Source organism: Prionailurus viverrinus, chromosome B3 (assembly GCF_022837055.1).
Source record: "Prionailurus viverrinus isolate Anna chromosome B3, UM_Priviv_1.0, whole genome shotgun sequence".
Lineage (NCBI taxonomy): Eukaryota > Metazoa > Chordata > Mammalia > Carnivora > Felidae > Prionailurus > Prionailurus viverrinus.
The window spans coordinates 58,550,278-58,569,073 of record NC_062566.1 but is presented as its reverse complement, the minus strand read 5'-3'; the positions used below and the strand labels follow the sequence as shown (position 1 = coordinate 58,569,073).

Here is an 18,796-nt window from a genome sequence, read left to right as displayed (position 1 = left end):
GCGGGGGTGGGGCGGTCACGTGACGCGAGACTCCGCCCCCCCGCCCCCAACGGCGGAGGGGGCCGCGGGGATGGCGCCATTTTGGCCATTCCGAGAGTGCCACGGCTGGAGTGTGGGCAGCGCGGAGGATCGTCCTTTGGCTGCGGTGGACGCGTTCAGGGCGCTAACCGGGCTTCGCTTTATTTACTCCTGTGGTTACGGCTCCCTGTAGCGTCAGCAGGGGGGCTGCGTGAGAGGCCCATGATTACACACTACGCTGCCACCTGGACAAGAAGCCCAGCCTCCCGCCCCTCAGTGAGTCTGGGCTGCAGCTGAAGGTGAAAGATGGAATTTAGGAGCCGGTGCACGGTTTCCTGGGCCTCTTTACTGCGTCTCATCTCTAAAAGGTTTGCAGTACAGCTCAAGTCTGGTGGGTTCCGGGGGATGAACTCGGGCAGGGAGCAACTTCCTGCGAGCTAATGCAAAAAGTTGGGAAGCTGCAATAACCACGTGGAGAAGAAACGGTACAGAGAAACTGAGTAGTAAAAGGAACGTGTACCGCATCCAGAGAAAGGATCTGGAGAAAAGGAGAAATGAGACAGGAAAAGGCAGATAACGATTTGCTTGTTTTGAGCTTATGGAAAGTGGTTTCTTTTGTAATTAATGAAGGACTTGGTAGAGGGCTTTAACATATTGACCGATAGCATTAGGTCCCAGAATACTAACTCTTCAAAATTGAATAAAATTACAGAATTTGGGGTGGGGGGGGTCCCTGGCTGGCTCCATAGAACATGCAACTCTTGATCTGCGGGTTGTGTGTTCCAGCGCTATGTTGGGCGTAGAGAGATTACTTTAAAAATTTTACTGAGGGGTGCCTGGGTGGCTCAGTGGGTTAAGCGCCGACTTCGGCTCAGGTCGTGATCGACCGGTCCGTGAGTTCGAGCCCCACGTCGGGCTCTGTGCTGACAGCTCAGAGCCTGGAGCCTGCTTCTGTTTCTGTGTCTCCCTCTCTCTCTCTGCCCCTCCCCCATTCGCGCTCTGTCTCTCTCTCTGCCTTTCAAAAATAAATAAATGTTAAAAAAAATTTTTTTTTAAATAAAAATTTTACTGAATTCATGGGGCACCTGGGTGGCTCAGTCGTTAAGCGTCTGACTTTGGCTCAGGTCGTGATCTCACAGTTTGTGAGTTCGAGCCCCATGTTGGGCTCTGTGCTGACAGCTCAGAGTCTGGAGCCTGCTTGGGATTCCGTGACTCCCTACCTCTGCTCCTCCCCTGCTCACACTCTGTCTCTCAAAAATAAAGATAAAAAAAAAAAATTACTCAATTTCTTGTCTCAAGGCTGATGCTGCTACAGTATGACTACTCGACTTTTACTCTACGAGCAATGAAGTCTTAAAAAGCAAATGCGTTGTATCTTTGGGTTCCCACAATACCTACACATAATAATCCTCTATGGAAGCAGTTATTTTAAACATTACAGAGGCTATAAAAAAAGAAGAGGTAAACTTACTGACTAGTTGAATTTTTAAAGGCATTTCCAGTAGTTAAGATTAGTTCTCAGAGACCAAAGTTTTAAGATGAAACCCCTTGCCCTGGAATCATTACGGAAGTAACAAAATGTAGTAGTTTTTTGGCAACATCCAGCACATTCTGTCAAGAAGGGTTGCAGAAGAATGTGTGTAAATGAGTTTAGTAGCAATTATAAAAATACCTCTTTACCTGCCACTCTGATAGAAGTTTTGGGATGACGGAGGGCTTTGTGTGGTCCAGAGCCAACAACCAAGAAAGAATTCTTGAAGATGGTGATTGTATTAAAGCACAGGGGCAGGGCCTGTAGGCAGAAAGAGCTTCATTACTAGGGGGGAGGGGGCAGCAGTGACCTTTGTATGGAGTCTGGGGAAATAAAGTCCAGAGGGAGTTTCCAAAGAGTCTTTCACATGCTGAAGACTTACTGGAGTCCTAGCTTTTGTCAAGCTAAGGTTTTTCCCTCTAGCAAAGCGTTAACATTAAGACCGTAGGGAGGGGCACCTGGGCTTCACCTCAGGTCATGATCTCACGGGTTGGTGGGTTCGAGCCCCCTAGTCGGGCTCTGTGCTGACAGCTTAGAGCCTGGAGCCTGCTTCGGAGTCTGTGTCTCCCTCTCTGCCCCTCCTCTGCTCACGCTCTGTCTCTCTCTCTCTTAAAAATAAATAAACATTTAAAAAAAAAGTTGGGAGTTTCTGGATTTTATGACATTGACATTGATGGGATTGCCTTTTTCTGGTAAACTGGTGGCGACTCTTATCAGTTTAACTCTTTGTTTTTTTTGTCCTTTCTGGTTTTTGAGTAGCTGTGAGTGTCCAAGGAATATCACACATATACCACCTGGTGGGGGGAAGGAGGGGTGCTGTTAGCCTGCACTTTGCCCTCAGCTTACCCCAGTCTCCCTCATCAACTCCCTATTCAAAACTGCTAGGAAAAGTTGGGATAAAGAAGTAGGAAAGAGTCAGTTTTGTAGATGCAAAAAGTAGTAAAGTAAGAAACTTCTCATTTTTTTATTCTGAAAAGATACCAGTAAATCCTCTATAGGCCCTAAATTGGTATTGTAACCAAACTTACCTGAGTTAGGTTCTTGGTGAGTCACAAATAGAAACTAAACCAGGTGAGTTGTCACACAAAAGAAACTTTATTTGCAGCGAATAAATAGATCAAGGAGGAATAACTTCCAAAGCCTGACTTAGGAGCAAGGAAGAATGGGTTCCTTTTATCTAGGGTTAGGATGAATATTTAGATAGGGGAGTCTTGTTATTGTATAGAGGCAGGTGTAAGGTCTCACGTTTGCCTTAAGAAAACATGTCTATACCATTGTATGGTATATAAATAAGGTTCGTGCACCTCCTTGGGTGGAGATTTTAGTATTATAATGAGGTAAAGATAACTGTTGATAACCCCATGGGTCACTCCATGGTCCATTTGCACAGGTATAAGTCAGGGGTTAAGCTCAAACTGGTCTAGGCCACCTCTTGTCAAGGCTGTCATTATTGCTTGATGGGTAGTTTCTGTGTGTCCTGTGTTTCCCCCCCCCCCCCACAGGACGCTATGCCTGTAGGGTGTTTTGCCTGAGTTGAGAGATAACTTGGGAAGAAGAGCTTAAGAAAACTGTAGACAAAGACTGGTGGGTACAAGCAGGTGAGCAACAAAGGTCAGGTCTTGGGATCTAGCTGATGACAGTGTTAGGGTAAAGGGTTAGTTGAATTGTTGGGAAAATCAATAAAGTTTTACACCAGGACTAAAACAAGCTCTGGTCTCTAGCTTAGAGACCCCTCTTCCAGGTTCTTCTTGCCCTGTTTGCCGTGTGCGTGAACCCCCCCCCCCACACACACACACACACAGACAAATATGGAGGCTGACAACTATAAATGACCCTTCCCACTTGCATTCATCACTCAGATCTTTGGAGAAAAAGTCTTCTCTGAGCCTACCAGTGTTAAATAAGTCTCTGATCCACCAAGATCTCCGAGTGCCGCTTGGTTTCTCCACCAGCATTCCAGCCTGGTTCCGTAACATATTTGGTTCTCTGACCAGGAAACCCAACCACTCTGGCCCATTGTTGCCACCGGTTTGGGAGAAGGGTGAGGCGGTGACGGAACCAGGGATTGCAAGGGAGAAGGCACGCCCTGCCTGAACTTCGGCAGTCTCCTGCTCGTTGCCTCCGGCCGGCCCCCCACTCCACCATTCCCGCTGGACTCAAGAAGACTTGGCAGGTGAGGACGTGGACCTGATGTCGGAACCAGTAAGGCTGGGGCCCAATCTAGTCATGTTGCATCCACACAACTCCTGAAACAGAATCCGATGGGCACCAGTGACAGTCACAGCAGAGTTTATTGCAACGAGAGGTAAGGCCGACTGATCCAGACTAACGCTCTGGACCAGAGTGCGGCCTCGAACAGCCAGGGTACAGAGTTTTTATAGCCAACCACATCATCTTATCATGACCTGGGAACAGAACAAAGAAATAGTTTCCAGATGGGGGTGGAAACAGTTCACACCTTCTGCCCTTAAGCTGCAACCGGTTGACCTCCTTGACCCTGCCTCTGGCGCCACTTTTTCAAAGTTCTCAATGCGCCCTTGTCCCAATCCAATCAATCACCGATCCATTTGATTTTCCTTGAGCTTTTGTTCCCTTGATTGATAGAGAGGACAAGGCTGTTATCTCTTACCCTACAGTGTCAAAACAAAGCTGTTATTTCGTTAGACCCACTCACAAGAGTGGAAGGGGGACTTGATCACTCCCAGGAGACCTCAGAGGTCTCACAGGTAGGAACTCTGTGGGAGGGAATGTAGTAACCTCCAGTGTGTATGTGAGTCTGAATGTGTGACGGTCTAGCTTGCCTGCCGAGTTCGATTCTGTGGCTCCACGGGCGGGCACCTTTAAGGTCCCCAAAAGCCCACGGAGTCTGAGTGGGCCTGTCTGCGATTCCGTGGGGAATGGCACACTATGGTGGCATCAGAATAGTTTTCTATCGTAAGTCACAGCTGAAACCGCTAGAGCTAAGCGTCACCTAAGTTCCTTCGGGACATGGCCAGACAGACAGGCATCTGACTCGTCTCTACATTAGAGGGGTCACTCCTATCCCTCTGTCTGTCTTTGTGACTGCCTTACGGGAACATTATGGGGTCAGGACAGAGCAAAGAAGGGGTGGGGAGACTATGGAATTAAGATAACCCCTGGCACGTTAAGGGCCCGATGTGAGTTAGAATGGCCCACTTTTGGGGCGCCTGGGTGGCTTGGTCAGTTAAGCGGCTGACTTCGGCTCAGGTCATGATCTCGCAGTCTGTGAGTTCGAGCCCCGTGTCGGGCTCTGTGCTGACAGCTCAGAGCCTGGAGCCTGTTTCAGATTCTGTGTCTCCCTCTCTCTGACCCTCCCCCATTCGTGCTCTGTCTCTCTGTCTCAAAAATAAATAAACGTTAAAAAAAAAATTAAAAAAAAAAAGAATGGCCCACTTTTGGTGTAGGAGGCCCTCTGAGGGAACCTTGGATGTCCCAAAGGTCTGTTGCATCTGGAATGTTGTCTCCAGAGACCCAGGTCACCCTGATCAATTTCTGTACATGACCCCTGGCTTGAAATTGCCTGAAATCCTCTGCCTTAGGTGTGATTCATCCGTAGCAAACAGAGCCAGGCAAAGGTTTTAGCTGCTTTATCTGGAGACTCACCCAGGGAGCCAAAGGAGCAACCCACTGCTCCCCTAGTGTTTGCAAGAAACCCGGAGGAGGATCCTTTTTTTCCGCCACCTTGTGACTCACCGGGCTACCTACCCCCTGCCCCTTGAAACTCCTCCCCAGTCTGTCTCTCCTCCCCCACCCCCTACACTACCCAGCTGCCCATCTCTCCTCCCCTCCCGGACCCAGAGAACTCTCCCCCACAAGGACCAGAGGCCAGATTGTGCCCTTGGCCAGGCGCAGACACTCTCCAGATGTCAGTCCACATCTGCCAGTACCAAGAGGCTCTCCTCTGGGGATCAGAGCAGGGGCTGAGAAGCCCATGAATATGCCCAGCAGCAAAGGGATTCCCCCAGGGATTATTATGAGAGACAATGCAAGGCTTACACCCTGTTTGCTCCAGAGGCACAAGAGAGCCACGACAAAAGGATGGGGAAGGTCTAGCCGCCAAAAGGGGGGAGGCCCAGAACCTCCTTAGCAAGGGATCATGAGGTACTGCAAGGAGAAAGGACATTAAAAGAATATCCCAACCAGCGAAAGTCCCAGAAACCCAGCCGATATCAGGAGGAACCCCAAGAAGGGGACCTTATTGGTCTGGCTAAGATAGAATCAGACTGAAGGGGCCACTGACTCTCTTACCCTGTTCCTTTGCCTGATAGATGTGAGGGATTCTCTCTCATTTCCCAGGTTAACAGCTATAAGTGGAGCCAACTGTGGTTAGTGTACCTCAGGATGGAGATTTTAAGGAATGTTCCCAAGCAGTTGCTGAAACTCCATTTGTTTCAGGGAAATTCCCCATCTTCCCCCGGCATGATGGGGACTCCATATTTCCACTTTGATGGAAAAAACATGGTGTCTGCTCCTCTGTCTGAGTTAAGGTTTTGAATTAGGTTTTCCTTCTCTGCCTTCTACTGGCATTTTGCCTCTTCTGCCTTCCCATCCCCCTGCTGTTTCTGCACCAACTTGGGTGTGGTCTACATAACTGGTTCCTATACCCTCCTCAGTGCCTCAGGTGCCTTGGGTTCCTCCTCCCATCCTCAAGGTCAAGGAGTAAAGCGCACCCCCTTGGACATCTAGGTCTTTTCCAAATAGAATAAATTGCTAAAGCTTTTATTATTGAACATAGGTTTGTGTTTTTAACTTCTTATTGCAGAGAAATTAAGGCTTTTTGGACCTATTGGAAAACATGCTTTGTACTTCTTTGGTTCATGAATTTACCACCTAAAAAAATTCTGGTGTAAATACCTCTCAGTTGGTTACTAAGTCCTCAATTGGAGATTAAGGTTTCCTAAGAGTTAAAATTCTGCCAAGTGTACTTAAGACTGATGGAAATAAGAAAAGCAACCCTGTGTGTAGGAAAGTAGGAGGTATGTAAGAAAGGTATAAGGAATGGAAATACATTTTTGTTGAGGGCAGAAGAAAGTAATTTTGCCCTAAATGAGATTGGTTATTTGGAGAGAAATGGCTTTGGGATAAAATTTGAAGGCAAAGGAAAGTTGTAGAAGGTTCCTGAAGGAAAATCTTTGGAAAGGAATGTTATGTGTGCTCGGGATGGACTAAGGTTGAGATGAATGGAATTTTAAAAGTACGCTGGTATAAGGTTGAAATTCTGCTTTTCTCTCTGCTCAGATGACAAAGTTTTCTTGGACTGTTGATCTGCTCTTGAGAAGACAATGCAAACAAAGTTTTGTCTTCTGGGAAAACCAAAGTTTTAGGTTTCATCTTTATCAGGTCTTTGATTACTTAGTTAAAACTTCTCAATGTGAAAGGAGCTAGGTTTTGGTAACTACTACATAATGGTATACATTCACCTTTAGAATCTTTTATTGCCACCGTGGCTGAATAAAGTTTTAAGATTTGTAATGATCTGTAATCCTATTTAGGATGTACTTATAACTTCCCAAGGTTTTAACAAACTTCCCAGGATTTAAATGGTAAATGAAGTCTTTTTGACCAATTAGGCCCTTTTATTTGGGATGCTAAGTTACTTGGAAAGGCACTGTCATACAATGATAAAACTTAGCTTGTTTTGCACAGGTAAATACTGTAACTGCCAAATATATATGCAGTTCCTAAAGTTTTAATGTTTTGGTATAAGGTAATCACTTAGTATTCTGATTACTTAAAGTGCTATGTGTCACAGAAATAACTGAATTTCTTTGTCAATTGCATCATAATGAACTCTCATCAGATCTTTAACAATGTCCATTTCTGAGATTTTGTCATTTATAATTGTTCTTATTCTCTCACAAAATGTATTTCTTCTTCAAGGAGATTTATAAAAAGGACTTTGGGGACACATACAGGTATCCGACATCTTTAAGATTAATACTAAAACGGGTAAGAATTTCCAGGACTAAAAAGCTGCATTCAAATTGAACAAGAATTAGGAACATGGGATTAAATGAACTGAGGAAGATTATAGTTTTGTGATTCTTGTGTTGAAAATATTGCTGGTTTGGGGCGCCTGGGTGGCTCAGTCAGTTAAGCGTCCGATTTCGGCTCAGGTCATGATCTCACGGTTCGCGAGTTCGAGCCCCGCGTCGGGCTCTGTGCTGACAGCTCAGAGCCTGGAGCCTGTTTCAGATTCGGTGTCTCCCTCTCTCTCTGCCCCTCCCCTGCTCATGCTCTGTCTCTCTCTGTCTCAAAAGTAAATAAACGTTAAAAAAAAAAATTAAAAAAAAAAAAGAAAATATTGCTGGTTCTCTAATGTTTGCTTTTCCAGATTAAGGAAACTTTCTCTTAAGATATCTATGATATACAGAAGTGTCATAAGTATTCATTTGTAAACTGAAGCATTTATCTTTTCTCTCTACATAACTCCCCTGAAATTCAAAAACTCTCAATGAGTATTCTTTCTTTCATGGCAATTACACTTGTTTGCATAAGTTCAATAAGACCCTGTTCATCTTGTAACAGGTCACCATTGGAAATACTGGTTATTTTACCAAGGCTTTGACTGGAATGTCATATGTGAGAGTGACATCCATAGACTCAGATATGACCAGACAGCTTTAAGGAACTAAGGTTGGCTTTATGAAACATGGAGCCTTAAAGCCCCTTGGAAATGTTGGCCTGGTGCCTTGCTTACAGAGTTCCCAGCAGCCTCACCAGGTGAGTAAAGAAGGTCACTTCCTGGCAGGTGCAGGAACTCAGGATATCTTGGGGACCTCGTGAAGAGGAATTCGCCCAATTCTACAGGTATTGCAGGCCTGTCCGATGGCAAGTATTTGGCTTGGCTTTTGGCCTGGAGAGGCTACTAAAAGTTCAACCCAGAGATTCTTTATAAAAGGTTCTAGCAAAGCAAACTTTAAAAGATCCTCATGATCAATTGCTATTCTTGCTGAGCTTATGTAAATAATTAGGCCAGGTTTGTTAAGACTGGGCTTGTTCTACAAATGCATTGGTCTCAATTTGGCTATCTCTGGAAAGGGGGTTTTTTTAGGGAGAAAAAACTATGTTTCAACAATGCACCATTATGGATGTTAAAGTCTAGTTATGATTGTCTTTAAATGTTTGTTGTTTACCTAAACTAGACAACTTGAGGTAAACTTGAGAAAAATTGTCACAGTGTTTCATGTAAAGACAATCTTCTGTGCTTGTTATTCTGTGGGGATAATAATAAGACCCCGTGAGCATATTATTATTTAAACAACAGAAAAACAGGATGGATCTCTAAATATGCAAACCATATCTTCCCTAAATCTGATCTGACAGTTACCAGAAACCTGCCCCTTTCAAAGACTTGGAGGTGGACTTTACAGACATACAACCAAATAGAGGATTCAGTTTCAGGTATCACCCCATGGGTCCATCACTCCAGAGCTAAGAAGGCCAACTCAGCAGAACCCTCAACCTGGCAAAGTGATCCAGATCCAGTCAACCTGCTTAAACTGACCCTCAAAAAGACACTGGCCCCTGAGATCCCCAGCCCTGCCCCAGCCACACCCCAGAAGCTGGCTGGCCTGTGCACAGCAGAAGTTTGAGGAATCAACGTGTGCACCGAGCCCAACGGTTCGGATGCAACTCTGCCAGCCCTTGCCCCTTACTGGTGTCATAGCCCTGATCTTGCTTCTTGCTGTTGGGCCAATAGAGACTGCACCAACAAGCTGGACATGGGACAGATGGCAGAATCTCTGGTAACCTTACAAACCAAATAAACTCCCTGGCAGCAGTGTCTCTGCAAAATAGGCGAGCCCTTGACCTCCTCACTTCAGAAGAAGGAGGGACTTGTATCTCTCTGGGGGAGAGAGATTTTGTAAGCCAATCAGGAATAGCCAGGACTAAGGTTAAGGAGCTCAAGGAAAGAATTCAACATAGACAACAGGAAAGTATCAGTCAATGGAAAGGATGGGATCTCACAGACTGGGCATCCTGGCTCCCTGCTTTCCATAATTTTACTTGTGACCAGAGGCCCCTGTATACTAAATACCCTGGTACGTTGTATTGAAGACACTGTTGCTTGCCAAACTGGAGCACGTATCTTAGCCTTCCAAGGGTACAACCCTTAGAACTAAAAAGTGATGCCTAATAAAAGATTTTTAAAAAGGCATGGGGGGGGGGATGTTGGGAAAATGAATAAATTTTTACACCATAAGATGGTCGACGGGACTAAAACAAGCTCTGGTCTCTAGCTTAGAGACTCCTCTTCCGAGTTCTTCTTGCCCTGTTTGCTGCGCGTGCGAGCACCCCCCCCCCCGCCCCCGCGTGCGTGCACGCACACACACACACACACATACACACACACACACACACAAATATGGAGGCTGACAACTATAAATGACCCTACCCGCTTGCATTCAGCACTCAAATCTTTGGAAAAACTGTCTCCTCTGAGCCTGCCAGTGTTAAATAAATCTCCGATCCACCAAGATCTCCGAGTGCCGCTTGGTTTTTCCACCAGTGTTCCAGCCTGGTTCCGTAACAGAATCAAGAATTAATTTGGGGCACCTGGCTGGCTCAGTCAGTAGAGCATGTGACTCTTGATCTTGGGGTCACACGTTTGAGCCCCATGTTGGGTGTAGAGATTACTTAAAAACAAAATTAAAAAAAAAAGGAACCTCATCAGCTGAGGTGACCATGATCCCCAGACTTGGGGATGGATTGCATTGTGAAAATATAAGATCACGGACAGGAATAGAGTAGCAATGGCTGTGTGTACACAATGGCTGTGCGCTTTGTGAACTTTTCACTAAGTACAGGAGAATTCAAGATTGATAGAAGAGTTTGGATATGATTTAAATAGAAGTTGTGTCTATAGTAGTGTTACTTATACTTGTCTGGTCATTGCAAACTTAGTAGCCTAAACAGCACCTATTCCTTATTTTGCTCACAGATATGCAATTTGGGCAAGGCTCAGTGGAACAGCTCGTCTGCACCACGTGACATCGGCTGGCGCAGCTCAAAATCAAGGCCAGGGTCTGGAATCTGAAGGCTTGATCATTCACGCATCTGGCAGTTGATGCTAGCTGTTGTTGGGACTTCATCTAGAACTGTGAGCTGGAATGCCTATACGTGGCCCCTCCATCTGGTTGCTTGACTTCCTCCCTGCCTGGCAACTATGTTCCAAAAGTGAGCACTCCAAGAGAAAGTCCCAAGAGGACAAGGTATAGCTGGGGCACAGGGGTACAAGAGCACGTAGCTCTGGGTGTCTCAGACCAGGTTGGGCCACTCACCGCTCACCAAATCAAAAGCAGAGAGATGAGTAGTGGTGAGACAAGAAAAGAATTTATTTCAGTGAGACCAACGCTAGGAGGACAGCCGACTAGCATTTCAAAGACTGTCTCCAAAGGGCTGAAAATGCACCCAGGTTTATATAAGGAAATTGTAGGGCAAAGGTCAGTTGGTTTGTGCAGGTGGACAGTGAAGGTCAGGTCGATCATTGTCTTGACGTCTATCAAGGGCAGGGTGTTGCTGGGTCAGGGCAGTCCTTGTTGCTTGAGGGAGTACCTTCAGTTTCTCTCAGGGGATGCTTTGCCCATAGGGTCTTTTGCCTGAGTTAAGAAATAAGCTAGAAAGAACTTAATTAGAATGTTTGGAGGTAGCTGGAAGTCCTCTTTCAAATGCAGAAGATGCATTGAATTCCATGGCCTAATCTGAGAAGTCAAATAACATCATTTTCACTATATTCTATTTGTTGAAGCAATGGGAAACAAACAAACACATTTAAGGGGAAAGAACGTGACTATACTTCTTAATGGGAGAAGTAACAGTTACATTGTAAGAAGAGCATGTGGAAAGAGAAATATTGTGGCCATTTAAGGAAAATTTTGTCCAAAAAAATCATTCAAAAGGTCTCTTTTTCGATATATATTTTTTTCAGAATTAAACCTGAAGAGGTAAAAAAACAAACAAAAAACAAGCTAATTGGAGTCTGCTCCAATTACTTACCATGTCCAGGTGTTATGTAGATATGAGCTGGTCAATATTAATACCAAACAACAGTCAAGTACACAGCCATGGCTAAAAGCAGGTGGAAGGACTACAAGCCTACATTTATGTGCTACCTAATTTTTATCCAAAAATTTCTGAAACTACAGTAAAATTTCTGGAACTACAGTAAAGTCAGTTAATGGTGATGCAGGCTAGCTGAGTCTGAGGATGCAGAGGCGGTTCTGCAGGACCAGCCAGGAGGATCCTTGGCCTTGCACAGGATGGAAATCAAACACTAGCCAAGAGGAAGTGAGAGTGATGTTTATCAAAGACATGTACAGAGAGAGAAGATACAGATAGAATGTCTGAGAGACTCAGCAAGGAAAGAAAAGAGTCTTGTCATTGCTTGGGGTCTGTTTTTTTGTTTTTTGTTTTTAATTTTTTTAACGTTTATTTATTCTTGAGACAGAGAGAGACAGAACATGAACGGGGGAGGGGCAGAGAGAGAGGGAGACACAGAATCGGAAACAGGCTCCAGGCTCTGAGCCATCAGCCCAGAGCCCGACGCGGGGCTCGAACTCACAGACCACGAGATCGTGACCTGAGTTGAAGTCGGACGCTTAACCGACTGAGCCACCAAGGCGCCCCTGTTTTTTTTTTTTTAATTGGTGATGGTGGTCTGCCATATGTGTCCTCTCAGGCATCCAGGCATTGGTCAAAACAAGTTGTGCTCAAGTGTCCTCCATAAGTCACTTACGCCCTGGAGCTAGGGGTGTTGGCATCAAGGTGTGAGGAGTCAGTGGTCTTGGAAAACATTCATGATGACCTTGACCAGTCACTCCTATCTGTTGCCTATTGTGCTGGAAGCCTCCAAAGTAACCATTCATTAACTCCTTCACCTTTACAAAGAGGACATACAGTGGGGTGCCTGGGTGGTTCGGTTGGTTAAGCGTCTTCGGCTCAGGTCATGATCTCAAGGTTGGTGAGTTTGAGCCCCGTATTGGGCCCTGTGCTGTCAGCTTGGAGCTTGGAACCTGCGTTGGATTCTGTGTCTCCCTCTCTCTCTGCCCCTCCCCCAATCATGCTGTCTCTCTCTGTCTCTCTCAAAAATAAATAAACATTTTAAAAATTTAAATATATTAAAAAAATTAAAAAACAAAGAGGACATACAATAAGCCATGCGTAAGGCAGAGTGCAGGTCCTAGCAGGAATAGTAACAACAACAGTAAAAAAGCCATCACTTATGGGGTCTTTCAGTTTCCCTGTCTTAATGGGAAATGGAGGAGAAAAAAAGAAACCTCTGGCTCTTAGATAATACTGTTACAAGTAACATTCCTTTCCCATAATGAATATTACTAAGGCATTCTCCCAACTTAAAACAGCTGTGTTCCCAAAGTTCTTAAATAAGTTATTTAGCACTCAGGGTCCATTTTCTTACTGAAATAATAAACATAATGATAGGGCTCTCGGGAAGAGTGGGGACAAAAAGGAGTGAGAGGCTCTAGAGATTAAGGACTCCCAGGGAGGTCCTACTTAGTCTTTAGGTCTACTTTCTTTAGTCTCCATGGCATTTAAAAGAGCCAGTAATTCTTCTTATGCCAGTAATTCACTCATTTAACAAAAGTTTATGCCTTTTTGCTGGGAAGGCAGGAATACAGTAGTGTGGAATAGAACAGTTTCTCATAGCTTTCTCCAATCACCTTTCTTAATCATACACCTACTGGAATTTGCTTAGGGATTTTCATTCTTGGAACCATGTGAGATAGATATGATGGTTAATTTTATGTGTCAACTTGACTAGACCACTTGACTTGCTCAGGTATTTGGCCAAACACCATTCAGGGACGCCTGGGTGGCTCAGGCAGTTAAGTGTCAGACTTCAGCTCAGGTCATGATCTCACAGTTCGTGGGTTCAAGCCCTGCATCAGGCTCTGCTGACAGCTCAGAGCCTGGAGCCTGCTTTGGATTCTGTCTCCTTCTCTCTGCCACTCTCAAAAATAAACAAACATTACCAAAAAATTTAAAAAAAAATTGAACCTGAAGACTGAGTAAAGATTCCTGTCCTTACTGTGGGTGGGTCTCATCCAATTAGTTAAAGTCTGACTAGAACAAATAAGGTAATAGATAATTTTAAAAAGCCTACTCTGTCTCTCTTTTCTTTTTTCCTTATATTACTATGGTGTAGTGGTAGGCAAAATTTGCATGTGGGTGGTAATAACATGTCTTTCCCTAATTATAAACTATGATAGGATTCATCTATGTATCATATGATTTCACTCATGGAATTTGAGAAACACAACAGAGGAATAGAGGGGACGGGAAGGAAAAATAATATAAAAACAGAGAGGGAGGCAAACCATAGAGACTCTTAGATACAGAGAACAAACTGAGGGTTGCTGTAGGGGTGGAAGGTAGAGGGATGGGTTAAATGGGTGATGGGCGTTAAGAAGGGCACTTCTGGGGATGAGCCATGGGTGTCATATGTAAGAGATACATCGCTGGGTTCAATTCCTGAAGCTAAGACTGTACTGTATGTTAACTAACTTGAACTTAAATTAAAAAAAAAAAAAATAGGGGGTGCCTGGGTGGCGCAGTTAAGCGTCCGACTTCAGCCAGGTCACGATCTCACGGTCCGTGAGTTCGAGCCCCGCGTCAGGCTCTGGGCTGACGGCTCAGAGCCTGGAGCCTGCTTCCGATTCTGTGTCTCCCTCTCTCTCTGCTCCTCCCCTGTTCATGCTCTGTCTCTCTCTGTCCCAAAAATAAATAAACGTTGAAAAAAATTAAAAAAAAATAGGATTCATCTATGTTCAAGAGAATTCCCAGATTCCAACTTTCTTGGGCATTTATTTAATGTTTTTTTTTTTTTTTTTTTTTTTTTTTTTTTGGGACAGAGAGAGAAAGAGCATGAACGGGGGAGGGGCAGAGAGAGAGGGAGACACAGAATCTGAAACAGGCTCCAGGCTCTGAGCCATCAGCCCAGAGCCTGATGCGGGGCTCGAACTCACGGACCGCGAGATCGTGACCTGGCTGAAGTCGGACGCTCAACCGACTGCGCCACCCAGGCGCCCCTCTTGGGCATTTATTAAACAGCGGGTTAGGTAGCAGGAAGAAGAGATGGAACAGGATTTAGGATAATTACAAAGCCCAAGATGTGGGGGTAAGTAAGGAGGAGCCTGGGGTTTTATTTTTTCCTCCCTTCTCTCCTTTCTTCACTGAGGGTCTTCTCCTCCTCCTTCTGGTCCCTGACACCACATCCTCACCTGCCCCTGTGTGGCCTCTCACTAAAGGTGAAAAGAAGAGAAAAGCTGGAGAAATGGGAGTGTTTGGAGTTGGTAAGCCCAAGCAGCAGCCTGCAGAGAGAAGAGGGGTCCTTATCCCTGGTTACCCATCTGGAACAAGGGGTTCTATTTCCACATGGCTATTTCTATGCCTGTATGAGACATGGCTAATGCATGTTATTATGTAGCTATTATTAGGTTTCAACACTATCTTATTCTCTTCTTCCAGATACACAGAAGACTACTTTTCTCAGCTGCCCTTGCAAGTGAGCAGGGTCATGTGACTATTATGACTAACAATACGTGGGCAAAAGTGACAAATCATTTCTGGGCTGTGGCAGTGTAAAGCTGTTTGTGATTCTCAAGTCTCTCTGCTGCCTTGTCATTGCAGTAGTGGAAGGGATCTTGGGTGGAACTGGAAGAGATAAAACATGGGCTCAGAAGTAGCCTATATTTCAAAAAAAAATTCTTTTTATGTTTTTTTATTTTTGAGAGAGAGACAGAGCATGAGCTGGGAATGGTCAGAGAGGCGGGGGAGACAGAGAATCTGAAGCAAGCTCCAGGCTCTGAGCGGTCAGCACAGAGCCTGACATGGGGCTCGAACCCATGGACTGCAAGATCATGACCTGAGCCGAAGTCAGATGTTTAACCAACTGAGCCACCCAGGCACCCCAGAGGTAGCCTATATTTTTGAGCCACCACTGTGGATTGGGATAAGGGGAGGGTAGCCCTGATGAGCCACCCAGACCCACAACAAGTTTTGTAGGAGCGAGAAATAAATCTTGATTATACTAAACAACCAAGATTTTGAGAGCTGCTCAATATCATAGCATAACCCAGACTATCCTGCCAGATATAATTATGGAAACTGGGGCCTGCATATTTAAGAAAACACAAACTTGTGCTCACTTTGGCAGCACATATACTAAAATTAGAATGATACAGAGAAGATTAGCGTGGCCCCTGCACAAGGATGACACACAAATTTATAAAGTGTTCCATATTAAAAAAAAAAAAAAAAGCACAGACTTTATTTTATTTCTGGGAATGGAAGGTATTGATTTATTTCTGGGGAATGGAGTCAGTTAGACCAGGGTTTGAACACCTGCTCTGCCGTTTCCATTTGTGACACTGGGCAGTTAACATGACCTCTCTAAGTTTAGTTTCCTCATCTACCAAATAAGGATAAAAATGCCTATTTGGGGGACATCTGGCTGGCTCAGTACAGCATGTGACTGTTGATCTCAGGGTCGTAAGTTTGAGCCCCTCGTTGGGTGTAGGGATTACTTTTTTAAAATGTCTATTTTGTAAGGTTATTTTGTGGGCTATATAATATTCAAGTAATGAAAACCTCTAACGGTAGCTGGCACATTATAAGAAATCAATAAAAGGTAACTTTATAAGATCCATTTCTGTTTATTTACACTTAACAAATATCAAAGGAGAAAAATAATTCTCTTTGTATATTTAAATCAAACACTGCCTAACAAGCCTTGTATTGCAAAAAATGTGAGAACTACTTATTTTGCATTTAGCAAAGGACAGTGTGGCTTTGGGAAATTTCACTTGAAGATTTAGAAGTCCAGAAATTTGCCTTTACATTATTGGGATAAATATATTTACTTTGTGGTTCTTAGTTTTTAATATGCTAAGTTGCATCAAAGCAGTAATCTGCTTAAAAGATACAGTCTTCCCATGTACTGTAAATTATCTCAATATGTGGACTGGGAAATGGTTTTCTAATGATATAAATCATGAATATGTCTCTCAATTCAGTTTCCTAATTTTGTAATAGTCATTACACCTATAAATTGCTATTAAATTCATCACAAATATCTGGGAGGTGGGAGCTTTAATACTCCCCTCCCCCAGGTAGCCTCAGTAGTCTCACACATACATGCACATGAACAAACCTGACTATTTTTTAATAGCAAATATGCCAAAATTAAAATACACATGAGTATTATCACCTTTAAAGGAATCACTCTGGGAAGCTGGTTAGCTGTTGAAGAATATCAGGACTTCTCAACCTCTTTTTGTGACTCCAACATCATCTTGTGACTTCAGAAGCCGGCACATTCTTTCCTATATCCCTGATCACAACAAATATATCCTTTAAGAATAAATTTGATTTTTTTTTTGGAAGGAGTCAAAAGTTACCTTGGACCTATTATGATTAATTAAATGATCAAGATAGTAATATCTTCTTTGCTAAAAGTTGAGATATGACTATACAATCCTATGACTCATAGTCTGACTTAGAATTAATAGCACAGGTTTGGAATAAAAGTATATTATTAACTTATATTAACTTATTCCAGAATTTAAAGGACAAGATTCATTAGGGCATATAATGTGTAAATGTACACAAATACCCACAAAGTAATACAAAAGTCACTAAGTAATTTTTATTTCATACTTTCTTGAACAGCAGAAGCTATATTACCTCTCCTGCTTCTGGCTGCCAGGCCACCAACCTTCAAGAACAAATAAGAGCCTTTACCTCTGAGATGGAGAGGAAAAAGAAGGCAGGACACAGGAAAAGTATTCAAAGAAGTAATGGTTGAAGATTTTCCATATTTGGCAAAAATCTAGAGATTCGAGAAGCTTGGTGTGGCAAAAATCCACATCAAGACACATCATGGTCAAACTCTGGACCCTAAGACCAAAAGAAGAAGAAGAAGAAGAAGAAGAAGAAGAAGAAGAAGAAGAAGAAGATGATCTTGAAAGTAGCCAAAGAGAAATACCATGTTACCTGTAGGGTAAAAAGCAATGTGAATGACAGCAGAGTTTTCATTGAACCCATATGGGTCAGAAGGAAGTTGCAAAACAGTTTTCAAGAGCTGAAAGGAAAAAATGACCCAGAATTCCCCATCCAGTTAAACTAACCTTAATAAATGAAGGGAAAAGGGATTGTGGTTTTTAAGATTTGGGGTACAACAGCCAATCTGGGATCTTTTCCTTGGGAAGGTAAGGGGAAACGGTAAGATCAGGAGAGGTACTTTGGGGAAGCAAGGAGTAAATGGGAGAGTAGAGACTGTTCCTTGAGGAATTGATCTAAGGGTTTAGAGAAGGCCTGGCGAACAAGAAAATCTTGGGGTATTCTGAAAAGTTCTTTGTAAACCCTACTTATGCAGTGATACTCTTCTCAGGCTGGATGCTCCAAGGACTCAGAAGTTATCTCCAAGGATCCACTTAAGGGCCAGTCTTTCCTTTGGAAGGTACAGAGTTTGTACATCCCAAGCCTGCTGAGCTAACCAAATGACAAAGAGCAACCAAATGCAATGTGTGGGCTTTATCTGGATCTTGATTTGGGAAACAAAACAAAACACAACACTGTAAAACAAAGCAAAACAATGACCTTTTTCTTTTAACAGTTTATTAAAGTATAACTGACATACAATAAATTGCATATACTCAAATGTACTGATAGATAGTGATACATGCATACATCTGTGAAAACATCACCACCATTCCAATTTTAGTATATGTGCTGCTGAAGAGAGCATAACCATCGCCACGATCAAAATAATGTCCATATTCTTGAGCCCCAAGAGTTTCTTCTTGTCCCTCTGGAATCCCTCCCTCTGGCATATCCCTATCCTCCCTATCCCAGCCAGTCACTTATCTTCTATTACTAAGTTTGTATTTAGAATTTTATATAAATGGAACATAGTGTATGTATGTCTGGCATTATTCACTCAGCACAATTACTTTGAGATTCTTTTATTTTATTACTACATGGATAGTGTATTCCTTTTTATTGCTGGATAGTATCCCATTATATTGATAGATCTCAATTTATTTTTACCTCAATTTTTCCATCACCTGTACCTTGATAAGCATTTTGGATTGTTTCCAGTTTGGGAATGAAGGTATCATGGACATTCACATACATGTGCCTTCGCTTCTCTGGGTTAAAAACCTTAGAGTGGAATAGCTGTGTCATATGGTAGGTATATATTTA

The 18,796-nt window shown here is 43.6% G+C and overlaps 1 long non-coding RNA gene and 1 other non-coding gene across 2 annotated transcripts; both read left to right on the top strand.

Annotated features, from left to right (window-relative positions):
- Positions 1 to 77: 77 nt before the first annotated feature.
- Positions 78 to 18,525, top strand: LOC125167211 (uncharacterized). Its single transcript, XR_007152699.1, has 3 exons — positions 78 to 386; positions 10,515 to 10,785; positions 17,264 to 18,525. It is a non-coding gene; the product is annotated as an uncharacterized LOC125167211 (long non-coding RNA).
- Positions 15,731 to 15,837, top strand: LOC125169144 (U6 spliceosomal RNA). Its single transcript, XR_007153477.1, has one exon. It is a non-coding gene; the product is annotated as a U6 spliceosomal RNA (small nuclear RNA).
- Positions 18,526 to 18,796: the final 271 nt, after the last annotated feature.